The sequence below is a fragment of the Stenella coeruleoalba genome, assembly GCF_951394435.1.
Source record: "Stenella coeruleoalba genome assembly, chromosome: 6".
Taxonomy (NCBI): domain Eukaryota; kingdom Metazoa; phylum Chordata; class Mammalia; order Artiodactyla; family Delphinidae; genus Stenella; species Stenella coeruleoalba.
In genome coordinates, this window is record NC_137151.1 from 75,134,517 (window position 1) to 75,143,673 (window position 9,157).

The following is a 9,157-nucleotide window of genomic DNA, read 5'->3' on the forward strand; positions in this document are numbered from 1 at the left end:
TCCAAATGTGCTTGAGAGAAGGTATATTGTACTGTTAGTGGTTGGAATGTTCTGTGTATGTGTGTTAGGTTCATCTGATCTAATGTGTAGTTTAACTCTAATGTTTACTTGTTGATTTTTTGTTTGGATGATCTATCCATTTTAGAAAGTGGAGTATTGATGTCCCTTGCTATTACTTTATTACTGTCTATTTCTCCCTTAATATCTGTTAATATATGCTTAATATATTTAGATGCTTCTATGTTGGGTACATAAATACTTACTAATGAATTGACCCCTTTATCTGTATATGATGACCTTCTTTGTCTCTTGTTGCAGTCTTTGGCTTAAAGTCTAGTTTGTCTGATATGAGAATAGCTACCCCTGCTTTCTTTTGAAATATCTTTTTCCATCCTTTCAGTTTCAGGCTCTGAATGTCCTTAAACCTGAAGTGAATCTCTTGTAGACAGCATATAGTTGGATCTTATTTTATTTTTTTTCAATTCATTCAGCCACTCTATATATTTTTCTTGGAGAATATTAGTCCATTTTTATTTAAAGTAATTGTTGACAGGTATGGGCTTACTATTTCCATGTTGTTGTTTTCTGGTTGTTTTGTAAATCCTTTGTTTTTTTCTTCCTCTCTTCCTTTGTGGATTGATGATTTTCTCTAATGGTATGCTTTGATTTCTTTCTCTTTTATCTTTTGTGTATTTACTATGACTTTTGCTTTGTGGTTACCATAAGGCTTACATTAAAATATTATATTTTTAGCAGTCTATTTTAAGCTGATAACAATTTAGCTTCCAATGCATATGAAAGCTCTACATTTTTACACCCACCCATTTTATGCTTTTGATATTTTTATATTCTGTATCCATTAACAAATTATTGTAGTTGCAGTCATTTTTAAATACTTTTGTCCTGTAACCTTCATACTAGAGTTATAAATGATTTACCTACCTATTACAATATTAGAATATTGTAATAACTAAATAGTATCCTTACCATTGAGTTTAATCTTTCATGTTTTTGTGTAACTAATTAGCATCTGTTTGTTTCAGCTTGAGGAAGTCACCTTAGCATTTCTTGTAAGGCTGATCTAGTGGTGATAAACTCTGTCACCTTTTGTTAGTCTGGGGAACTCATTATTTCTCCTTCAATTCTATAGGACAACTTTGCCAGGTAGAGTATTCTTGGTTGACAGTTTTTTTTCTTTTCCAATACTTTGAATATATCATCTCACTGTTCTGACCTGCAAAGTTTCTGCTGAAAAATCTGCCGATTATCTTATGGTGGGGGGGGGGGTCCCCTGTACATAACAATTTACTTTTCTCTTGCTGCTTTTAAGATTCTCTCCTTCTGTTTAACTTTTGACATTTTAATTCTAATGTGTCTCAGTGTGGATCTCTTTGGATTCTTCTTATTTTGAACTCTCTGAGCTTCCTGGATCTGAATGTCTGTTTCTTTCCCCAGATTAGGGAAGTTTTTGGCCATTATTTCCTTGAATAAGCTTTCTGCCCCTTTATCTCTCCCTCTTCTCCTTCTGTTACCACTATAATGTGAATATTGGTCTACTTGATGGTGTTGCATAAGTCCCTTAAGCTATTGTCAATTTTTTACATTCTTTTATCTGTTTGCTCCTCTAATTGGATGAATTCCACTGCCCTGTCTTTGACTTTGCTGATCCTTTCTTCTGCTTCATCTAGGCTGCCACTGAACTTCTCTATTGAAATTTTCAATTCAATTATTATATTCTTCAGCTCTGTGATTTCTTATTGGTACTCTATTATATTTTTTAATCTACTTACTGAATTCTCACTGAATTGTTCTTCTGACCTTAGGGAGCAGCTTTATGACCAGTGTTTTGAACTCTTTATCTGGTTAATCACTTATCTCCATTTTATTAAGATCTGTTTCTGGAGTTTTATCATGTTCTTTTGTTTGGAACATATTCCTCTGTTTCTTCATTTTCCTTGACTCTCTGTGTTGGTTTCTGTACACTAGATAAAATAGCTTTTTCTTCCAGTCTTGATGTAGTGGCCTTGTATAGGAGATCAACCTTATTAATCAGTCCAACCCAGCTCTTGTTTTTCTCTCACACCATTTTGATTATCCAAGCTGCCTTCTTTATTCTTGTTGCCTCCCCATAGTTGAAAATGTGCCAAGACCCATCAATGTCCCAAAGGGGAGGATCACAGTTGGCACCTAGATGTAGGCTGATTAGAACATGGACCTTCAGGCAGCAGCTGGGAAAGTACGTACTTATGTCCCTTCCAGGGAGAAACTGGGAAATAGGTGTTTTTGTCTGCTCTGTCTGTGCTGGGCCTGGTTGTATAGTCAAGGAGACGGGGTGGTCCTCTGCCCATTAAGAACTATTTCTTTGTTTGCTACTGTGGGATTGGTGAATGCAAACCCCATTGGCTATCAGAGCGAAACAATCTGGAGGCCCATCTCCCGGCAGCAGATAAAAAAGCTTGGGTGCCATATGTGTGTATAAGCTCTTTCCAGGGAGACACTAGCAACTTGGTTTTATTGTTGGAGCAGGATGTAGGGAGAAGGCAGGAGATGTCTGCCAGCTTCCCCAGTCTTTGAGGGAAGGCCTAAGATCAGCCAGGCCTAAGATCTATACTAAAGTTAGAAACCTGACCCTCAGGCAACTGCTTTTAAATTAGGTATGTAAATCCCTTTCAGGGAAAAACTGGGAGATTAGATGAGCTCTAGGAGGATAGCTGGTTAAAAACTCTTCTTTGTTTGCTACAGTTCTGTGGAACTTGTGAATGGAAGCCCCATTGGCTATGAGTGCCAGGTGATCTGGGAACCCATCCCTCAAGTGGCATCTGTAAAAGCTGGAATGCAGACATATGTACAAGCTTCTTCCAGGGAGATACTGGTGACTTGGAGCAGACTGGAGAGAGAAGGTGGGAGAGCTATCTGCCAGCTTTCCCAGTCTCTGGAGATGATCACAGCCAGCCTCTAGATTCATGATAAATTAGAAGCCTGGCTGTCAGGCAACAGCTTTTTAAAGTATGCAGATAAACCCCTTCCAGGGAAAGAACGGGAGATGGGCATTTTTTGCCTGCTTCGTCTGTGCTGATCCCTGGGGGACAGCCAGTTACGAACTGCTTCTTTGTTTGCTGTAGTCTTGTGGGTCTCATGGATGCTAGCCTTAGTGGCTTTCAGAGCTACGTGTTTTAGGGGCTTGTCCCTCAGCTGGGAGTTTTAAAAGCTGGAGTGCTAGATGTTACTCAGCATAATGTATTCAAGGTCATCCATACTGTAGCATGTATCTGCAGTTCATCATTTGTTGTGGTTGAATAAATACATCAACTGTATGGATATATCAAACTTTGTCTTTCTATATTCATCCATTGATGGCCATGTGGATTATTTCTGCCTTTTGCCTATTGTGAACATTGTTACTTAAATATTTGTGTATAACTATTTATTTGAATCCTATTTTCAATTCTTTTGGGTATATACAAGGAGTGGAATTGCTGGGTCATATGGTAACTCTGTGCTTAAATGTTTGAGGAACTGCTAGACTCTTTTCCAAAGTGGCTGCACCATTTTGCATCCTTACCAGAAGTGTATGAGGGTTCTAATTTCTCCACATCCCTGTCAACACTTGTTATTATATGACTTTTGATTTTAACCTCTTAGTAGGTATGAAGTGGTATCTCATTGTGGTTTTAATTTACATTTCTCTGATGACTAATTGTGTTGAGCGTCTTTTTATGTGTTTATTGGACATTTGTATATCTTCCTTGGAGAAATATTTATTCAAATCTTTTGCCTATTTAAAAATATTGGGTACTTTCCTTTCTATTATTGAGTTGTAAAAGTTCTTTTTGTATTTGGGATACAAGTCCCTTATCAGATATATGATTTGCAAATATTTTCCCCCATTTTGTAGCTTGTCTTTTTATTTTCTCAGTGGTATCCTTTGAAGCACAAATGTTTCTGATTCTGTTGAATTTCAGTTTATCTATTTTTCCTTTTGCTGCTTGTGCTTTTATTATCATATCTGAGAATTTTTTTGTCAAATCCAAGGTCATGAGACTTACCCTTTGGTTTCTTCTAAGAGTTTTATAGTTTTAGCTCTTATAATTATGCCTTTGATTTATTTTGAGTTAATTTTTTAATATGGTGTGGAGAAAGGAAAGAGTTCAGCCTCTATCTTTTGCATTTGTCTACCCAGTAATTTCAGCACCATCTGTTGAAAGACTCCCCATTAAATGGTCTTGGCACCATTATGCAAAAGCAGTTAGCCATAAACATGTGATTTTATTTCTTGGCTGTCAACACTATTCCCTTCACCTTTATATCTATCTTTTTGCCACTACCACACAATCTTGATTACTTCTGCTTTGTAGTAAGTCTCAAAATAGGGAAGTATAAGTCCTCTTACTTTGCTTTTTTTTTCAAGATTGTTTTGTCTGTTCTGGGCCCCATGCAATTCCATATAAATATTAGAATCAGTCTGTCAATTTCCACAATAAAGTCAGTTGAGATTCTTATAGGCATTGTGTTGAATCTGTAGATCAATTTGGGGAGTATTGCCTCTTAACAGTATTAAATCTTCCAATCCATGATCATGGATTTTTTTCCATTTATTTAGATCTTCTTTAATTTCTTTCAATAATGTTTTGTAGGTTTCAAATATGTAAGTTTTGCACTTCTTTTATTAAACTTATTCCTAAGTATTTTATTCTTTTTAATGCTATTGTGAGTGGAGTAGTTTTCTTATTTTTATTTTCAGACTGTTTATTGCTAGTGTATAGAAATACAATTGATTTTAATATATTGACCTTGTATCCTGCAATCTTGCTGAATTTATTCTTCAGTTCTAATAGTTTTTTAGTGGATTCCTTAGGATTTCCTGTATACAGTATCAAGTCATCTGTGAAGAGAGATAGTTTTACTTCTTCCTTTTCAATCTGGATGTCTTTTATTTCTTTTTCTTGCCTAATTGTCCAGGCTTGAACCTCTACTACAATCTCAAATGTACTGAAAGAGGCCATTTTTGTCTAATTCCTGATCTTAGTGGGACAGGTCTAGTCTTTTACCATTATGTGAAATGGCACAAGCTGAAAGGTCTCCACTGACAAGGTCTGGATGTTTCAACAGTTATAAATTTATTTTGTGAAGATTATTTGGTACTGGAACCTCTGGATTTCCAGTGATCTTATTTCCCGTGGTCAAACAGGTTTGGGGGGCAGAATTCTGGTTGCAAAAAGAAGAGAAGTAGAAAGGTTTTTTTTAGCTTATCTAAAACTAAGACAAGGAGAAATTCAATTTGTGAACTGGGGTAAAAAGAGAGACTGATTTCTTGCTTAGGTATTGTGTGTGGAAGCAACAAAATAAGAAAGGAGAAAGAAACAGTTACAGAACAATGTAATTTATAGTTAGGGGGAAAAAAAACAGGGTACTTCACTCAAAAACCTTTTTTGCTTCCATCAAACCCACATACCTTCTAGTCACTTTTGCTGTAATTAGATTCTCAAGAGATACAATAATGAAAACAATCCTGGTTAAATGAACCCTTTATTCCTAGACAAGGCTTCCATCCTGAATCTTTTCCCACTTTTCTCCCCAGATGAATTAGATATAGATATCTCTTTTATAAGAATCCTTTAAAATTACTACAAGACCCAAGTCTGGGTATCCAGATTAGTCTTCTCTGTCTTTAGGGTAGAACTCTGGTCCCCTTAGATAACCATAGTCAGAGGTAGCCTGAAACAAAAGTCTGGATCACCAGAAGTTTTTGGAAAGAGAAGAAAAAAATGCAGAATGTAATTATATTTCTGTGATCATTTAATTCTATCCATAAAATGTTCCATCTGCTTATACTGGGAAAAAAGGGTGAATTCAAGGCATCATTCCATGGTGGCCTTACTGTGTGCCCTTACCAAGGTATTGTGCCATGAAGCCGGAAGCTTTGAGGCATTCGAAGTGGGGATATTGCTGAAGATTGCTTCATCACTAATTCTGGCAAAAGGTTTTGTGGAAAAATTACTGTGGATCTTATGAATTTATTCTTAATATATTAACATTTAATAATGTAACTAGAAGCAATGACTAATAATGCTTAATGGACTTTAACTTCTTGGTAATAAACAGTTTTTAAAGCTAAAAAAGGAAGAGAGTACAGTAAGAGTAGACTATATGACAAGTTAAGTTTTATTTTTTTTATTTTTATTTTTTTTGCGGTACGCGGGCCTCTCACTGCTGTGGCCTCTCCCGTTGCGGAGCACAGGCTCCAGACGCGCAGGCTCAGCGGCCATGGCTCATGGGCCTAGACGCTCCGCGGCATGTGGGATCTTCCCAGACCGGGGCACGAACCCGTGTCCCCTGCATCGGACTCTGAACCACTGCGCCACCAGGGAAGCCCGACAAGTTAAGTTTTGATTAGAAGCTAGTATGAAGTACGGACCTAGTTAATGAGGTCCTGCTTGGGATGGGCCAGTCAGAGGAGGATACCACATGGGAGTACCCAGCCCACCGGGAGACGCTAAGGGGAATTTGAGTGCTGAGGGGGCTTCATAAAGAGACAGAGTGCAGAGTAAATGATATTTGGAGGGTGCCAAAGAAAACTTTCAAAATGTTATGTATTAGCTAATTAATTTTTAAATAACACCATTTATTATTTTGGGATTACTTTCTCAGATTGCATCAACCTATTACAGCAAGTAATGGTGGGCATTTATCACTTTTAATGATCCAAATGAGCACTCCCTGTACCTCCCATACCATTCCAAGAGTTATTCAGAATCACTGCTTGGCAATGCAGAGATTCTATGGAACCCTCACTTTAAGTTGCTCACAGGACTCCTTGGTTTGAGAAATAAGCCTTTAGAAACTTAATAATTTTTTATAAACACTTTTAGTGCCCCAACTGAAGCAACAGTTCTAGAAGGGAGTATCCTTTTGGGGACTCTGAGTGCACCAAAGAGGTGGTATTCATCATGGAGGTAAAAATAATCCTTAGAGCTCTGTTCCTAAAGCCCCAAACTCTTGTTAGATCAGGTTGTCCCAAATCTAGAGGCCCCAAGGAATGAAAGACCAGGCTCCTGGGCATTGCCCCCGAAGTCCTAACTTACATTAAGACTGAAGGAGTTCAAGATTATCACAGGAAGTGTATGTGGAAATATAGTATTACGTGTGTGTATGTTTTGGAAGAAGAAGTGAGGAAGGAAGAGAGAAGGGAGCCAATTCCAGATCTTGCATGACTTCAAAACTTGAACCTTTTTACTGAGCAAATTAGAGCCAAATCTTCAACCTAAAAATTTCAAATGCCCTTTGAGTCACTTAGGACCATGCTTAGAACATCAAGAACAAGTCGTGGCAAATCTTCAACCCCTGCACCTCCTCATATTTCATTCCTGTTTCCCCATATCCAAGATCTGAGGGCTTATTTTTATGCTAGATTAAGGTGAAGGATGGATTTAGGCCTGAGCTTTCCTCCATCTCCCACTCCCAAGCTTCCCATTGTCTCTCTTGATTTTGTTCTTTCAGGAGGAGTAAAGAGAGACCTGATTCCTCTGGCTTGATTTGTAATCCCTTTGTTTCTCCTTGTAAAGATCAAATGGAGAGAAAGAACTTTGATCCCCTTTAAAAATCGTACCCTTTTCCCTCTCTCAACCCTCTCTTCTCTCCCAGCCCTTCCCCACAATGATGACAATATTGAATACTGGAGGATCTGGTTTTAGCCCTGATCCAGAGAAGGTCTTCCCCTTCTTAGACTTAGAAGACATCAAGGGAGGCCTCTGCAAGGCCATATCTCTATTGCCATAGAAACTGAGAGGAGAAAGTTGTTTCAGAAGTTGAAACAGCAATTTGGGGGTGATATATTTCCCCCATATTATGATTTCAGCAAATCATAGTAGTATTATGTTATATATGAGAAAATTGAGTCTCAGCCAGGTTAAGAGACTTGCCTGAGGTCTCAAAATGGCAGTGTTCAACCTTCCTGACTGGACTAGTTCTCTTTCCACTACACCATGGCTACTACTTAACAGTTTATTATTTTATGCTTTATTATTCTCTATGCTTTATTTATTCTCTTAAAAACTTGTGGCTAAGGGAATTTCCCCACCATAATTTATGAAGTTAGTCTGATTCAGGTTAAAAGAAAGAAATCTTGGGAACATTTCCCAACAGAAAAAAAATTTTTTTTTCCAAGAAGATATAATTGCTGAGAATATTTTAATCTGTGAGGGTATTGCACAGTTTTAATCGGCACAAAACATTTGTACCAACCAAGTTAAAAATTGCTAAGAGAGGCTTCCAAACAAAATTGTCAATTTGAGATGTTGACTTCTTTTTTCCCCATTGAAATAGTGAAGGTCACAGATTCCAGTTAATATGTTTTGGTTAGTTTTACAAAAATGAATACTAGAGACCAACTTCTGCCCTCCCTTTCTCTTCTTTTTTCTGGATTCATTTGTTCATTGGTTAACAGAATTTTTGCCTTTCAGTTAATTTCATTATTTAATTGTTTTTGTTTTAAAGAATATAGAAAAGTTTTCTTCTTGACTTCAGTAACATAAACCAGGCAGAAATCACACACACACCCAGCCTTGTATTTGAAACCAAGTGAATATTTAAAATATTTTTCTCAGTTGTTTGAGTTTAGTATTATATGACACTGAAATTATGCTATTAAGGCAGGAAGTAGGATGAAACTGTCGGTAAAATAGTGGCTAACCGTGGATATTTCTTTGGAAATGCTTAGTTCACATCACTGCTATGATGTTTACAGAGCACCCACCATGAATACAGGTGAGAGACCATGAAAGACTTGCTTGGCTGACATTTGGCCCAAACAGATGATGGATCTCCCATTCATCAGAATGGCCACACAGACATGGTCCCCCGGCCTCAGGCTGCACCCTTCCTTCTATCTACTTCAGCCTAGGATCTTCTCACCCTTGTGTGTTTCCTTTCCTCTTGCTTCCTCAAAACCATCTCATCCACTGCTCATTCTCTCACTATCTTTTAATATAGATTCTACAGAAACAGGAGGGTAAAGGTTGAAGAGAGGTGGGGAGAATAAGGCTATAATCCACGGAGCAGCTGCTGTTCTCCTTTCTACCCTTCTCCTCTCTCAGCCTCAGGGCTAATCTCAGATTGTTTGAATATTTTCCACCATTTCCCCCAATATACCCCTTTCCCT